The following is a 17,490-nucleotide window of genomic DNA, read 5'->3' as shown; positions in this document are numbered from 1 at the left end:
TGAAGTTGGCAGTGTAGTATGGCTTTTTAAAAAGGTATGTATTTAATAAAATTATGGTATCAGCAAACCTGCAGTAACACATCAATCCTGATCCACTGCTTTCAAAGTTTTAGCTAATTGCAGAATACTCCATTTCTTCATTGCATTGTGTATGCATCTTTAATGCTGCCTTTTGGTTACCGTCATTGATGACATTATATGTATTGCCTAGTGAAAATTGATTTTTAGTGCAGAAGCACAATGTGCAAAACACAGAATTTACACATGCCTTCTTTTTCTTTTTTTAAAGTGCATTTCAGTACTGGCTGTGAAGGCAGGGGTAGATCAGGAAGAAACAAATGTTACTTAATGTTTTCTTTAGCGTAAAGAGTCACACACAATGAAAACAGTAACGTAACAGAGCTTACTACAGTTTATTTTAGAAACTGAGCTCAAACTTTTAGAAAACTAGCAAAAAACAGCCAAGTTTAATTCCAATTTAGGAATACTAACCCAATTACATTAAGTTACATATCTGTCTGGCTATGGTGCTTAATATACCTCTAAGTTAATAACAGTTTGTTTACGTCAGTAGATTAAGATGTGAGAAATGATTCCAATTCCAAACATGCAGCAAGTTATTAATACTCCTTTCTATTAGTCTAATCCAAATGTTCATTATAATGCAGTACACAGTAGACAATCACAGTGCCAACCCCGCTCCCCCCCACCAACCCACCAGCATAAAATCATTATGAAAATACAATCTGGTGAGCACTGACTCGCAGGTTTGTTCAACTTCTAGGCTGTATTCTTCATCACTACTTCCAGAGAGATAACCCTCATTCTCAGAGTCACTTTCACTGTCAGAGTAGCCCATAGTTAAGAGCTTGCGGTTACCATTTTCCTCCTTGGGAAAACTACTGTTCCCTTCTATCCACCGACCCTACCTTGGGCTCTGGCACAGCTCAGGAATTTTACAGACCTTCCAGCTTAAAACCTTTTAGGCTTGGAAAAGGTCACAGCTGCTCTGGGAAGTATCTCCTGCAAGCAGGATGCAAAATATAAGCAGAGCATATTGCTGAGCCACAAAGCAGCACAAAGTTCATCTACTTGAAGGCACCTCCTCTCATCATCCGCACTCTCTTAACAGCTCTGCTGCACTGAGACCTTCTGCCGCCAACAGATGTAGTGGCAAATGCTTTATACTAGCACACACTTAAACATGACACCTGTTAACCCCACAAGAGATTGAGCTAATCTGCATGCCAAAACTTTTTTTAATTCTTATTTTCTTGTCTAGCTCAGCAGTTTCCTACAGTTCCTTGTGAAGAAGACATTCTGTTCTTCAGTATAAAAATGAAGCTGCTTGCTAAAATAAAAAGAAAATCCTTAAAGGTGGGTGGGGAGGAGCTTTATTCGGTTAATGATTCCTAGAATTGGTTCAAGATGCATAATAGTTTTATGACAGTGCTACTCATAAGTAAAACCCATTGATTGCAATGGAACCCAAGTATGAATAAGATTGCAGCCCTAAACAGGCCACTAGAGCAATATGACTATTAATTGAAATACACCACGTGTTATTCTGGAGAAGAATAAATTTTCATGAATATTCATGCTAATAGTAATAATAAAAATAATAGTCCATAAATATAATTCAGATATATTTATCTCTTTCTAGTTATATCAATGCATGTGTTAAGTGTTATTTGTAGGTTGCAGGGAAATGCAAACTTTCTGCTGTTGTATTCTTTAACATCTGATTGTGAAAATCACCTGATATATGAAAAATGAAGGATAACAACTATTATTTGAAAATTTGAGGTTTAAATTATTGGTCATTTGATTGTACTTCAAATGAGAAATGCACAATATATGTTTTTTAAAATGAATGTCAGACACAGGTGTCATGTTTTACTGGGATCTTCACAAAGTACTATTACATCTGATTTCAGTATGGAAATCCTGCCTACAATCTCATGTACAGTTAAATGGGTTTAATCCTGTGTTGGATTGTGGCCAAAGTGTTTTACAATTCTTATCTATCTTCCCTTTGAGGTAGGATGAGTGATAATGACTTGTTCCAGGCTGCCCAGATAGTGTCATGACAATTTCAACATTAATCTCCTATGTCAAATGCTATCCACTTCACCACACTGCCTCCAGGCAAATATGAATGAGAAAAACATGTCTCCAACCAAAACCCATTGAAATAAATCCCTGTAGTTCCAAGTGCATGCCATTTCAAAAAAGGAGACAAGAGGTTCCTGGTGGAGGTTGCACATTTGACAGAGTATCTCATGCCACTGTAAATTGAAGGGCAAAGAAGAATGCAAGCATTTATTTATTTTTAAAGGAAACAAACAGGAGTCTGCACCTTGGCTTAATCTCTATAAATGCAGGATTTTGACAGGGAAACCAGAACCTGTTAAACCTCTTTTGGCCAAGCTGCTATGAAAGCATTCCAAGAACTGGCCGTCATAATAAAAGACAGTTGTCTGCAGTGGCTGCAAACTGCAAAAGCTGAGGATCTCATTGCTCAGTATCAAATGGAAGAGAAGTTGTGAAGGAAATGGATTTAATATTCATTATGCTTGAGTATATAATTTATGGCACCATATGCCATGTTTCCTAAATATTTTTTATTAATTGCCACTGAAACCCTGCTAAGTGTAGCTTTTCAAATGAACCCCTGATTAATACAGTCAAGCTATAGTTTTCTGCTGTACACAATCTGTGCTAAGCAGGTGGCTATGCTGAACTGACAGTATTAATTTTTTTCTTAATTCACCAAAGAAGATTCAGATTACAGAGCAGGCAGAAGAAAATTATATCAGCCGTGTGTAATTCATAGCCATCACTGAGTCCTGGAGATTAGATGCTTCTGAAATGTCCCCTTTATCATGATTTAGTCATGCACTTCTTTTCTGATTTCTGTTAGCAGGTTCACGCTGTGAGATTCTTTTCTTTTACTCCCTTGCTGGCACCACAGAAGTTCTGGTGCCAAGACATATTATTCGCCTTTGCTTTATATGTTCTACTGTGGCTGCATCCTCTTGTGACTGGCATCTCCCCCCACCAATCCGGTACACCTCTGTCTATGCCCATGCATGTGTGTGATCTTGGCATGCATAAGTTTGGGAACAACATGGAGCACCACCCTTAGACTATAATTCAGGGGTAGGGAACCCTTTTCAGCCTGAGGGCTGCATTTCATCAGAGGCAACATTATGGGGGCCAAATGCCAGGGATAAGTGTGGCAACGGATGCAATTCTTATCTCTGTACTGAAGTCCAACCACGGAAAATTCCACCATTTCTACACATGCGCACACACACACATACATATATCCAGACAAGCAAAAGGCATTGGTGTGCTGTAGGACACATTCCAGTCAGACAAAAGAACTGGAGGAGGATGTGGAGCAGAACCAGCAAGGGGCCTGAAGAGTGGGTGTGTGGCCTGATGAGAATCTCAATGGTCGCATTGAGAAGTCTAGAGGGCAACCAATGATCCCCCTCCCCTGGCGCTGAGGTTCCCCATGGCCCACCCAAGTCCCCCACGCTATATCCCATTCTGTTCTGAAGGGTGCCCCAATCTTCAGAAGCAGTCTTTGGGGTTTCATACGGTCACTGGGCCGTATGATTCACTGATCAGTGAATATCAGTCTCTAGCCTTGCATGAGTCAAACCATAATCTTGGGTATGAGCCAAAGTAATTCCCCCAGCCCAGGCATCATCGTTAATGTTTTATATTCATAAAACTCAAAGAAATTAACTTTTTTTGTTGTGAAAAATGTGTTATAAATACTTCTAAATTCTCCTTTTTGCTGGAGGGCAATAAGAGTGGAACACAAGGAATAATGGAACCTCACAAAGGTAACAGAGTAGTGTTGAGAACACCCACTCATCCCTAGTAATGCCCAGAGGTCACAGAATGGACCTCTAGGGGGTTTGGTTGAGGGATATAAGCTTAATCTCTGGCATTTTAAAACATGTTTTTGCCACTGGGATAACTGTAGCTTCAAAATTGTAAGATATACTGTCAAAGGATTTTTATGTTTGTTTAGCAGAAAGCTTCCAGCTTTTGCGTTGAAAGGATGCTTCACCATCATCATCATCATCATCATTACAATGCCACCTGCCTTCTATGGCAGTGGTTGAGGAAGAAGGGAGACATGAGTATTGGTTTGTTTGCACACTCCAATCACAGCTGAAAGTAACACAGCAATATCTTATAATTTCGAATCTAAAACAGTGCCAATGGCAAAAACATATTTTATGTTACCAGATATTAGCTTTAAGAAAATAAACTCTAAAATGAATTTTTACCGACACTCCTTTTGAAGTATCATAAATATTTTATGCAAAGCTGCGCTCTGTAATCTTAAAAAGTCCATCCAAACTACGGAGCTGACTTGAAAAGAAATTAACTACTCTCTAGCTCCAGTGGGGGGTGACATTAGTTCGACCTACAGGAAATTATGTTGCTGGGCATATGATAGGAGTGTTAAGAGAGCAATTAGGGCTGTCATCCACCATATTCCCAGAAGGATAGGGATGGATTTTCATTTCTGTGTTTTACACAGACAATGCCTTGCTGTTGAATGTAACTCTTCTCTAAATCGAATCTTAAAATCAAAGAGCAGGCTTATCAAAGTTTGTACAGTGGTACCTCGGGTTAAGTACTTAATTCATTCTGGAGGTCCGTTCTTAACCTGAAACTGTTCTTAACCTGAAGCACCACTTTAGCTAATGGGGCCTCCTGCTGCCGCCACGCCGCCGGAGCATGATTTCTGTTCTCATCCTGAGGCAAAGTTAACCTGAGGTAATATTTCTGGGTTAGCGGAGTCTGTAAACTGAAGCATATGTAACCTGAAACATATGTAACCCGAGGTACCACTTTACTTTACTTTTTATGCTGGAAAATCCATCCCTGAGCTTTCGTTCTGACTTCTAACCAATGCATTAATTACATTTTTTGTCAACTTTATGGAAATTAGGTATATGCTCATTTGCATATAATAAAATACAGCTAGAACACAGGTCGAGGTTTGGTATTTAGCAAACTCTGAGGAGCCACAACTGGCTATTGACATGGTGTCAGAATGCTTTGCCTTCGTGACCTTGCCTTCCTTCACCTCTTCAAGCTTGCAAAACGTGTTCGGGTTTTAGTTCTTACTGATTCTGCTGTTAACACTTGCTTTCTGGCTTGCTGTTATGTATGTGTCACAGCTTTAGCCTGCATACAGTGAGGGATGGGAAAAGATGAAAGACAGGGTATAAATTTGACTTCTGAAACACTTGAATAAGCATGTTGGACCATTCTCCTGAAGGATTTCAAAACTTCAAGATGAAGGATGGAGCCATCCATTCTTTTTCTTGGAAAGCGTATTGATATTTATAATTCTGTTTCACAACAGAGCAACACAGGTATTCTGTTAGATGATGGCAAATTCTAAAAAAGATCACCTCCATATGTAATGTGTTGAGATGGTAAGGGAATCTCAGAACCAGTTATAAGATGCCAGTTACTTCATCCAAGAAACTGGGAAGAATTTGTTGGTTGAATATCTGTTATGACTATTTTATGAGCTAGCTTGCACTTACTTTCTGTAAAAGCCCCAAAGAAAGACCTACTTTAGGGAGGACAAAGTGTAGGGGAATGGGGGTGGATGCACACCATATGCTACCCTCTCCACTCCCAACTTTTGTGTGCTTAACACTAATGTCTGCGCAGAGTTTCAACGCAGGTTAAGCTAAGAACATTTTGAAGGCTCCCCATAACTGGGATCTGTATTATCAGTGTTCTAAATCACAAGAAGGTTTCTACACATGTTTAGACAAACACACTTAGGGCCCAGCCACACTTTTGTTTGTCCCATGATTTCAAGTCACAGGCCTGAGAAGTTTTGTGTTTGGCCTGCTGTTTTCCCCATGAAAACCCACCGTTTACTGCTGAATTGGAACAAATGTCAATTTGCAGAAAACCTGATAGATGTTTATGGCCTATTTAATGCACAATGTGTGTGTGTTCCTTTTGGCCTTGTCTTGCAAAAAGTTGTATTCAAACGGCAATATGATCATATCTGTTTCATATAGCTTCTTAGAGCCACAAAGCACGTTTACATACAGGTGAGGTTTACACATACAGTATTTGACTTATTATTTGCGAAACTAGTTATTTAGTTCTGACCATGTTGGTTGAAACGTGCTTGGTTATGCTTAAGGCTGTTATCTTTATTTGTTCGGTTTGTTTTAATTCGTGTTTATTTTTTTATGGAAGTTCATGAGCCATACTAATCAATTTTGAAAATTTTTGCTTTGGACGTTATTAGAGAAATAGATTGTTTTCAATTGGTATTATTAATATACTATAGACACTCCATCCATTTATATTTTCCCCATCACATACAAGGAAGTCCCACACAATGCAACAACACTTAGAAAGTAAGCCAAGTGTTTTATACTACTATATTCAAAATGTGTCTCCTTGCATTTCAAATCATTCTAGAAATCCTTAGATTTCCCAGTAAGTTTTCAGAGCAATAATAGAACATGGCATTTATATTGAACACTGAAAGTGCCCTTCCTATCGCAAAAATTATTGTGTGTCTAAGAATATAGCAGTAGGTACAATTAATTTTATTCCCAATAAGAAGTAAGGTCTGAATAATTGATTAATTAGATGCATTAATTTACCATAAACTGCAGATTAATTTAGCAAAGTTCCACACTTAAAGAAATAAACAAGATTACAGTCTTCTTATTCCCTTCTCATTTCACACAAATTTCCTAAGTGCAATATGTGATTAACCATATTTACATAAGGCAATGGGATTCTTTAGGTCATTAACATCATGTAACTACCAAACAGGGAAAGCAAGCACAGAGGAAAATGAGACTACCTCCACAAATGTCAGATTTTATTAGAATGATATACAGCAACTGTCAGATAGCCACGTGCTCTGAATTTCACTCGTTTATTTTGCAATTCGCTTGGTTGTATTTAAAATCCAAGGATCTATTTTCAACTAAATGATGTATGATTTTTTTTACAATTTTGACACAAATCTTTAAAATTACTAACATTGGTAACACAGAGATCAAGATCAAATATGAAAAAGGGCCGACTGCTAAGAACTCCTAAAGTGACATATTATTTGGTTGAACAACTCAGGCCTGTGACCCACAAGGTTATAATCCCAGACTGTAGAGTAGGATAGCTTGATTTAAGCAGACCTTTCTAAACATAGGATGTTTTTATTTCACTGTCCGATGCCCTTTTGCTTCCCTTCGCTGCTGCTTCTCAATACCATTTAACTTCTTTTTTGCCCTCATGGCACTCAGCTTATTACTGCCACCTGATTTGATTGGTTGGAAGTTAATGGGATTTGCTTAGGGATATCAGTGATATCATCACGCCAGGCATAGTGTTATGACATCATCAATAAAAATAAAGGTCTCCACAGCCAATCAAATCAAACAGTAGGGAAGACAAACAAGGCCAATGAAGGCAAAAGAGGAGAAAAATGGCGATGAGAGGCAACTGAAGGCAACATAATACAGTAGTAGTAAAGCCACGTACAGTACATATTGTCAACAGCAAACAGTTCTAACCCACTTAATCCATGTGATGACACAAAGTGGCCGCCTTCTGCACACATGACCCATTTGAACAGGAAATCATGTGTGGAAACTTATGGCCTCGTGTGCAGTTCCACCTCAGCTCAGCCAGGGCAGCCCATCCAGGGTACTTTGGTGTGTTGGTTTTGTTTTTTTTTTTAAAAAAAAAGCTAAATAATGATGTGAGAAGCACTAGGGGATTGAACTCAGTCCCTCCTGCCCCTCTTCCTCTAACAAACAGCTTCTTAAGGTTGTTAATAAAAGGCCTGCGAAGCCCTGAATGGTCTGTAGAGCAACATTGGATCAGATCACTTTTTATGAGGCACTCAGAAAAGTTTTCTGTTTGGTTTCCACGACAGTAAAAGGTTTGACAGACAGCTATCATAGTAACATAGGAAGGATTCAGGTTGGAGGGAAAGCATTCATGTAGAATGAATAAATAAAATTTTAACAGTGCTGAAAATATATAGAAATGTATGCTCTTCTTTGTTACTACTTGTGCCTAGCATGTTATCTGTTTTAAAGCATTATAATTGCAAAGTTTTGACAGTTCTATTCTCTTGCTTCTCAGTGAGGATTCTTCAATAGATTCCCATGACACCTGCTCTGTAAATCAAGTACAGCTCCAAGGAACAGAGAATAGCAACATTTCACTTCACTACTCTAGTTTTTGTTTAATTCACGATCTCACTGTTTGTAGGCAGCAAACAACTCGGTTGCATTTTTAAGCAGACTGATTTCTTAGTTGAACAGTTTTTCAGGGAATATGTTTCATAGTCCATATATATATATCCCCATATATAGAGAGAGAGAGAGAGAGAGATCATTTGCTAGCTACTTAATTCCATTATTAGTATTTGGGAGAAGTGATAAATCAGAAATCTAGATTAAAATAAGTTGACAAAATTAAGAAGTGCCGGAGAAGTAGGATACATTTAATTTAATAGAACAAGACAGCAAACACCACACAGGAGGAATAGGGAATATGTGGCCCTCCATATGTTTTTGGATTATGCCTCATTATTCCTGATAATTGGTCATATTGGCTGGGGATGATGGAAATTTGAGTCTAACAACATCTGGAGGGGTAGAGGTTCCTCATCCCTGACATGCAGGCAGTGCTGGATTTACATATAAGCTAAACAAGCTATAGCTTAGGGCCCCACTCCCTTGCCCTCCCATTTTTTTTTTAATTCTTCTTAACTGTATTTCAGTTCAACAATTACTTTGATAAAATACATATTTTTTATGTGCAAATGGCTTTAGATGCCTATTACCGTATAGCATATATTCAACACAAAAAACAGCAACAATTTGTTGTTGACAAAGGACAGCTGGACATATAAAGGGCCTCATTACCTTCAGTAGCTTAGGGCCTCATCAAACCTAAATCCGGCCCTGCATGCAGGGTTGCAATAATTGTACTACAAGTGAGATCTATACAAAATTATTCCAGACAGAATGATCAATCTTGATTGGGGTTGCTTTGTCTCTTTAGGGCAGGCATGGCCAAACATGGCCTTCCAGATGTTTTGGGGCTACAGTTCCCATAATCCCTGACCACTGGTCCTGTTAGCTAGGGATCATGGGAGTTGTAGTCCCAAAACATCTGGTGGGCCAAGTTTGGCCATGACTGCTTTAGGGTTTTTGTTTTAGTAATTCACTGTAATTCCTCAAACCTTGGGTTTCCACTGAGCAAGCTGATACCTCCCCTCTTGTTTCCCATGTTTTGATTCCGGTTCTACTGGTAATCACTACTCGAGTTTGCTATTAGAGCAGGCATGTCCTGTTATGTACTGAAGTTCTCACCCTTGGCCAGCAGGGGGACACTGTAGATAGTTATGCAAATAAGAGATTGAAAGTGACGTTCAGTGATTGGATAGTTTTAGAAAGTTGCTACAGTTACGTTGTACTGGAGCTCTATATAAGCAGGCTGACTGAACCCTTCAGTTCAGTTCTGTCCTGGCCTGTGAGTAAATAAGAGCTGTTTGAAGAATCGCTGTGTAGTCTGATATGTTCACCCACAACCTAACATGTCCAACTCCCAAAATACTGCGATCTACTCCCAGTATAAAAAACTGGCAGTGATCTACCCATTGTCATTGGAGAGAGGAGGAGGAGTGGGGGGGGGGTGGATTGCCCAGAGTTATTGAGCTTTCTTTTTTTAGGAGGGAAGTGCCCAGAGTTGTTGAGCTTTTTGAGGGGAGGATTGCACAGAGTTTTCAAGCTTTCCCCCCCGTAACTTTTTGTACACAATAAGGATCCCACAATCTACCAGGATCAGCCAGGGATCTACCGGTAGATTGTGATCTACTGGTTGGACATCCCTGTATTAGAGGAAGGGGCAAGAAAGGTTAATGAGATGGAAAGAGAGAGAGAAAGAGATGCATCTGTCTAGCTTAGAAAAAGAGAAGATAGGGAAGATATAAGGTTGTCATTGTTTACATCCACAATATACATTTAAAGCACATGGTTTCCTCCAGAGCTACAATTTCTAGAGCCCATAACAAACCATAGTTCCCAGGATTCAATGGGGAAGCCACATTCTTTAAATGTAATTAAAATGTATGGTTTGGATATGACGAAAGTGTAAATAAGGTTCAGTTGGTTACTATGCACAGGAAATCGGTTCAAACAAACCAGGGTTGGATGTTCCACATAACAAAAGCAAAATATCCTAGCTGCACAGGGGATATGGTGAAATCTTAATTGCTGGATAACTTTCAAAGCAATTTAGACAAAAATGTGTTGAAATGAATTCAATTCCTGAGGCAGGAAGATCTCTGTTGGAATATTATATATACTCCTTTATATCCAAGAGCACTGATAAGTGGGGGTCCTTTAATATGAATTCTATTTTGTACTATAAAAAGTGTGCATGCGCACAAAAGCTCATACCAATAACAAACTTAGTTGGTTTCTAAGGTGCTACTGGAAGGAATTTTTTTATTTTATCCCTTTTATTTTATCCCTTGATGTATTATATATATAAAATGTATTTGTACAAATACTGCAATGCACTTTCACCTCAGGGACTCATGGAATAAATCTAAGCATTTACATTTTGCTCCTTCTAGTTTATCAAGTTGACATTAAAACAAAAGAAATTCAGAAATATTCTGTTTACAGGTTTTCATGTTATTAGCAGCCCCATTCAGAGATTTTCTTTACCTTCTTGCAACAATTTTTTCTAACTCCCACTGAATTATTTAATTGGTGTCATAGTCACATAGGTCATGAGCAGTTTGTGGAAAATGCTAGATAATTAAAGAAAAATCCAACAAATGAGGCGAATTCCTCTGATGCTCATGGTTTATTGATCAGTTATGGGTCACACTTTGTAAACAGTGTAAGAAGGCACTTCTGTTATTAGCTTTTTACACAACACATTCTACAGGAAGAGGCCTACTAGCCTGATTGCATAGATAGTAAGACTGATAATGAAGTAGCGGTAATTGTTGTCTTGCAAAGCAGCTTCAGAAATTCTCTGTTATTTTACCTGCCATTTACAGCTGCAAGCTTTTAGTGTATTTTATTTAATGCATGCAGTAATCTAAAGGAAGGGTACTCTGCTTAATGTAAATTGGATGATGACTGTATAAAAGTTTTTGATCAAAAATTGATCCATGGAGTCTATGTAAGAGGCAGACATCTAGACCTAGATAGCTGAACCTGAGCACCTCTCCCTGTATTGGCTTGTTCTAGCATTAAAATCTTCTGAGAAGGCCTTTCTCTGCATCTCACTTTCAGGAGCTAAGGGGACACAAAGGAGGACCTTCTCCATGGCGGCACCCTGCCTGTGGAAACTCGCCCCTTCTCTGAGGTCTGGCTGGCGCTGACTTCAGCATTGTTTCAGTGCTCTGGGACCAGTGTGTAAAGGCCAGGCTATAAATAATTTAAACAAATAAACATCTTTGGCTGATTTTTGAAAAAGAATGTTAAGTTAGGAGTTCTATTTATGGAAAGCCATTATAACCTGTAGTTTGGTCCTTGGACTTTCTCCTGCAAACATGTACTATAATAGGTAGTAGAGGAAAAAATAGGAATTAATAAGGGAATATGAAGAGAATCTTCATATGAACATGCACTTTTATTTTAGGTTTTGAAATCCATTTTAAAGGCCAAATGAAATAAAACAGATACTAAGATATTAATGCAAATTATTCACAAATTCTGTTAGCTGTTTTAACAAATTACTCTTTCAGTACAACAAATTATTGGTTCACTGGTAAAATTAGCAAAAAGCTTGCTACCTAAAATCAAGTAGGGGGATCAAGTAGAGTACTCTTAATGGAATCCATGTGCTTAGAGAACAATGCTTGTTCCCCCAAATTATTCCCCCAGAAGAGTTCAGTTTGTTTACAATGCACTGAGATTTCTTGAATAAATATTATTTCTTTTACCATTTTCTATGTTATAGCTTGAAGGAGTTTTCTGTGAAAAAGATTTCCCAGTGTATAAACACTGAGCCAAATATTTCTTTGCAGCATGAAGAAAAAACTGGATGTCCCAAATTTATACCATGAAAGATAATGTCATATTTATGCCATTTAATTAAGTCCTTTGAAATTATGGCTTTGGAAAATGTTGTTAAAAAATTAATATCCCATGTAGACGTATTTCTCATTAAAGTTACAAAGCAATTTACCTACCTGAATACGAACTTAGTAAATGGAAAAGTTGGCATATAAAGATAAGTAGAAAGTACAGGTGTCTTTTACCTATTCTTTCAAATCAGATGCGGGGCGGGGGGGGGGAGATAACAATAATTGCACATGCTTCTTTCACAGCCTCTGGCTGCATTTCAAAATCCCATTTGTGGAATTTGATGTCAACTTCTTCCCCATGTAAACACTTTCCCACTGAGAAGCTACTTGAAGACTCAGGGAATACATTTCTGAGGCAACCTTTGAAGATGGCAAATGCATTGGTTGCAGTCCAAAGCTTTCTTGGATTCAGAAAGGTATGTGCAGGTGCCCTTCGGCTTGTTTGTTTCTAAGGAATGTGAGCCTCTTTCATAACATGGAAAAATATTTGTTGCTTTTTCTCCTTCCTCATGAAATCCTTCAATTCACAGGTTAATGTGTCTGGGTGGTCTGCAAAGTAGAGAGATTTTTGAGGAAACAGCTTGTATGTTTCCAGCAGGGCTTACCTTCAATCAGTGGTCTTCCTCCTCTTCCTCATTATGCACAGTTTTTCCCCCATTAGTGGCCAACACTCTCTTGGCTCACCTCAATTTCTGTTGCATGAATTAAGTAAACAGGGTACTAGAAGAAAGCCTCCTTAGAGATCAAGACAGGCGCATGATTAAGGCCTGCCACTGCCTTTCTCTCTCTCTCTCTCTCTCCTTCCCTTTCCCTTTCCCTCTCTGGCGGTCTCTGCCTCCCATTGTCATGTTCTCTGTCTCTCTTCCAGAGACTGGAATATAGCAACTGCATATCCTAGGTGCAAGGAACCCCAGTGAAATTAATCTCCAGAGCTCCTGTCAATGGATAACTCCCATGTGCATTGTACTGAATGGAGTTTCTGTTAAACCTTTTCTCTGTGATAGGTCATGTCTAGGTCGGAATCAAACCATCTCGGTCTGTAGATTTGTCCATCTTCCATTTCTTTGGACCTAAACTATGTATATTCATCTTTTATTTGGCCTGTTCTACGTTAGCTCAGTTGCTGCCTTCCCCCCACTCTGAATTCCCTGAAAAGCAACATCATACTGACTACTCTATAGAAGGACGAATAGCAGAAATGCATAACGATCTTTAAATGCCATTTACAGATCTGTGTGACAATGTTTTCTAAAGATGCTTCTAGACTCCTGAGTGCAGAAAAGTGGCATTTGAGAAATAAAACAGGCTGGCATTTGAGAAATGTGCTTATGTAGAGACCTCTGCCCCAAATATATTTAATAATGTCATTAGGATCAGTCTGTACAAAGAAAGCATATGGGAATCCATTCTTCTTGAAGTATAACCTAGCCTGGGATACAGTTATAACTAAATCTGGTTAAAAGATCAGAAGCACTGGCTGGAAGGAAACAAAGCCCTATTATTGGGGAATCAATGACTTTTCAAATCATGTTAATGAGCTGAATTTTGTGTAATTAAATAGGAGGAAAGTCTAGGATCAAAGTCTAGCTAAGAAAAACAGATGCTCTCTGGATTAACTTGAAGAGAATCAGTCAAGAATATGGATTCCCTCCCTTTTCTTCATGTCCTAATTTAAGGGCATTCTCACACGTTTAAATTTTACAAAGGAGGGGGAAATAAGGAAGAAATGGTGGGTGGAGGTTTTCCTTGTATTAATATTTCTCTGGCAATACAAACAATGGCTGGCATTCAACAGAATTTTACTCAAAGTAGACCCACTGAAATTAATATCACCCATTGTTATAGGCATGTTTTTCTATTGTGGAATGTGGCTCCTTCATTGAGTTTGGCATGACATCGGGGGGGGGGGGGAATCTATTAACTATCCCAAATATTTTGAGGTAATTAGAGTGGTCCGAGTGGGAATTGAAAGCTAATTTGTAGTCTTGGAGAAAAACAATGTGCACCAAGTGAGCTGAAGGAGAACAGGTTATCTTTGGGTTTGGAGCTAACCCCAGGTGCTCAGGGTTTCTAGTTAATAAGCAATTTTGAGGTGTTAGGCCGATGTTGGTTTAGGAATAATACTGCCTTCTTGAGTGTTTGCTTGCTACTTGCTCTACTTGTAAATAAAGTGATGAAGCCAATATCATGGTAGGCTCCCAAATGACTTTCAGGGCTATGAATGAGTTGTTTCAAAAGAGTTCACAGAATACAATTTTGATCATTATTTAATATGATCAAGGTAGTTTTTGAAACCTGGAGCCTACAAAAGAGTAGCAGATTGACTGCTGTTACACAACTCAATCTAATCTCTGAATTGATAAAACAAATTATAGAAAACAAGGAACTAAGATTTTGAAAAGGCCGCACCACACTCAGGGGCTAAGTAGTAATTCTGCATTAAGAGAATCACTTGTCCACTCCACAAGGCCTGCAATTTATTTCACGTCCTCCCCCAATTGCTTGGCATTGGCGACCTTTCAGAGCCAGAAGCTAAAGATCACCCTTCTTCAGTTTCCATCTTGAGTATGGCTGTCTCAAATTAGAATTCCCAGTCCTATGCAGGTGTATGCGGACGTAAGCCTCAATTGTGTTTTATGGGGTTTCTCAATAAGAGTACAGAGACCTGGTTTTTCTGCAATAAAAGATAAAGCTGTTCTGGAAAGCAACAGAAAGTAATTATTGCCTGTCTTTAGTGTGCCACACATGCACACATCACAAAGCCTGCCAGTTTGTTCTCAGATACCTAGGTGGGGTGGGATTCTTTTCCCCAATCTATACAACAAAAATGAAATGAAATGAAATTGGTTTGATCAAATAAAATACCTCCCAATTGTTCTAAAACTATAGGGGACACCTTAAAAAGCCAGGAATAATAATAATAGAACATACAGGAATGAAGGAGCTTTCAAGGGATGAGAGAATTGGGGTGTGTCTGGAGGTGTTAGGGCCTGGGGGGTCCATGTGGCCCCCACTCACAGGTGGCCCACTTGTGCTTTAAGAGGAATAAACACAGGCAGAGGTCATCTGGCGTCAGCTTCTTGCCCCAGTGAAGGGACAAAGTGATCACTAATATACTAGTCAGAGGAAATGGAACAGCACTTTGCCTTTCATTTTGATATCTCCAGTTCAGCACACAAAAGGAAACTGTGTTTCATTCCTTTGCTTGTAAATTGAGAGCATAATTCTGCGGAAGGTTAAACAAACATTTTTTTTAGACATAACAAGAAGAACTGTGTTAAACTATAACATGCTTTTCTAAATTAGTCTGTATTCCTCTGTGATTTCGTGCTTGGAAACATATTTGAAAAATGTCAAATCTTTCACAAGCGCACAATGGCATTAAGGATGAAACTTAAACCTTTTTGTAATTATTTTGCAGCAGCAGGGCAATACACCAACAGGAACAAAAGAATTTTGTGTTCAAAGTATTGCCAAGTCTCTTACATAGGACCTTCTTCTGCAAAAATGTCAAGCTGTTAATTTATTTCTTGGAGACGAGTGAAACCTTTAGCTCACAGGATGTGGCTCTTTGTCTAGCTGAAAGGCAGGTATCCTACAGAAATGGCCTCACGCAACATTACAACACCGGAATGAAATAAATGGCACTCTATTAGAATTAAAAATGAAGTCAGTGGCATTCAGTGCAAATACATCATTCACAGCATAATGCGTCAAAGTACCTAATAAAACCACTTGTGAAGATCTTAATCTTGGAAGTGGAACTTTATCTTCATCTTGGGATTGTCCTATTTGAGTGATTTTACGCCAGCTATGTGGACACCAATGTTTGCAGAGCTAAAGGCTTGCTGATACATAATTTGCTTGCAATCTACAGAAGATCCCATGTTGGGCTCTTAGCATCTCTAGTTAAAAGATCTTGGAATGACCCTGAGAGTCTGGAAAACCCGTACAAACCAGACTAAAAGTACTGGGCTATACAGACCAGTGTTCTGTATCTATATAAGATGACTTCCTATTTCCAACTCCATAAAACGTAAGGAATGTAAGTCTGCCAACAGGGACACACAGTGGATTTTTACCAGCAAGCCCAGTACCAACCATGGTTCTTATGGTCCACCACATGTGCCCAAGTATTTGGAGATATATGTCTGTCTTGTGTACCTAGATGCAGAGCCCCACCCTCAGGAGCCTGGCCAACTAAGGGAGTAGAAGAAATGGAAACAGCCACTCACTCTGGAACCTAGTGAGCAGCCATTTCCTGCACACTTCATGGTATTTGGTATTGCTTACCAAATACCATGCACTTACTATGTAAAGTAAGACCTAGGTTTGGCCTAGGTTGCCACTATGAAGTGTAGATCTCTTTGAAAAGTAAACAATTTTTCCTTTAGAATTACTTCTTGAGCTAAATTAGCAATTTCTGTGAAACACACACATTCCTATGTGGTTGTCGATCAATTTAGACACTTGCACTCAGCTAATAATCTTAAAATTGTACTTTCTTTCTCTCTGTATACTGATTTAATAGCATACATTTACTATGCATGTTTGCTGAAGAGTAAGCCCCAACATGGCTTCTTCCCAAGTAAGGGTGCACAGGTTTTTAATGCATTGGGAAATAAGATTTTTTCCCCCTTCTACAACTTCTGTTGAGTGTTATTTGTAAGCATTAAGCATTTCAATCAAATTTGACCACTTTGCAAAGGCTTTTCTGTTCTGCAAGGCAACAGTGACAGAAATATCTTTGTTTCTTTGACATTATGTCAAAGAACTCTTAATTACAATTACACTGCTATTCAATTCATGGCCCGAGGAAAAGGAAAACCATCTGATACGTAGCCAAGAGGAAAAGTTGATGGAAGAGAGAACAAGTTGCTTTAAATAAAAATATCAAAGATGGCTGTGTTTATCTGCAGATACATGATGTTATGCAAGCCTGAATTATGATTTCACTTTTGTCATACTTGTCAAGAATATACCACTTGCGTAGTTTACCATTTAAATACTAGCCTCCCATTGACATGTCTAACCATTTTGATGCAAATGTTTAAAACTCCTAAATGTGTGCTTTTAAGAAGTTCCCCAAGAGCTGAATTTAAAAGAAATCAAGGCCCTTTTCTGCGAGGGTGCTAAGTGAACCACACAATAATACATGTTTCTTGATATCATATTCCCTGGTTCTGCTGCTATTTAAACTATGAAGGTTATACCAGAACTTGGCAGTACAACATCCATTCCACAAACTCACAAAGTGTTCCAGAAAATCTTCACAGTTACATTTATTTTTCTGGTAAACAGCCATGAGTGTAAAAGAAGGAACAGTGAACTGAACT

At 38.7% G+C, this 17,490-nt stretch overlaps 1 protein-coding gene across 3 annotated transcripts in view; it reads right to left on the bottom strand.

Moving 5' to 3' along the window:
* PRKG1 (protein kinase cGMP-dependent 1) overlaps window positions 1–17,490 on the bottom strand; it is a 653,626-nt gene that overhangs the window by 81,994 nt on the left and 554,142 nt on the right. The window contains exon 1 of one of the 3 annotated variants that reach the window (XM_083443674.1): window positions 930–1,154. The exons of the other annotated variants lie outside the window; for them this stretch is intronic. The gene's annotated coding sequence lies outside the window, so the exon portion shown is untranslated. Of the gene's footprint in view, window positions 1–929; window positions 1,155–17,490 lie in introns of those variants that run through there. 3 annotated transcript variants of the gene reach the window in all.

The sequence above is a fragment of the Podarcis tiliguerta genome, assembly GCF_965153285.1.
Source record: "Podarcis tiliguerta genome assembly, chromosome: 5".
Classification (NCBI taxonomy): Eukaryota; Metazoa; Chordata; class Lepidosauria; order Squamata; family Lacertidae; genus Podarcis; species Podarcis tiliguerta.
Note: the sequence above shows the minus strand (reverse complement) of the source record. Positions and strands in the feature narration are given on the sequence as shown.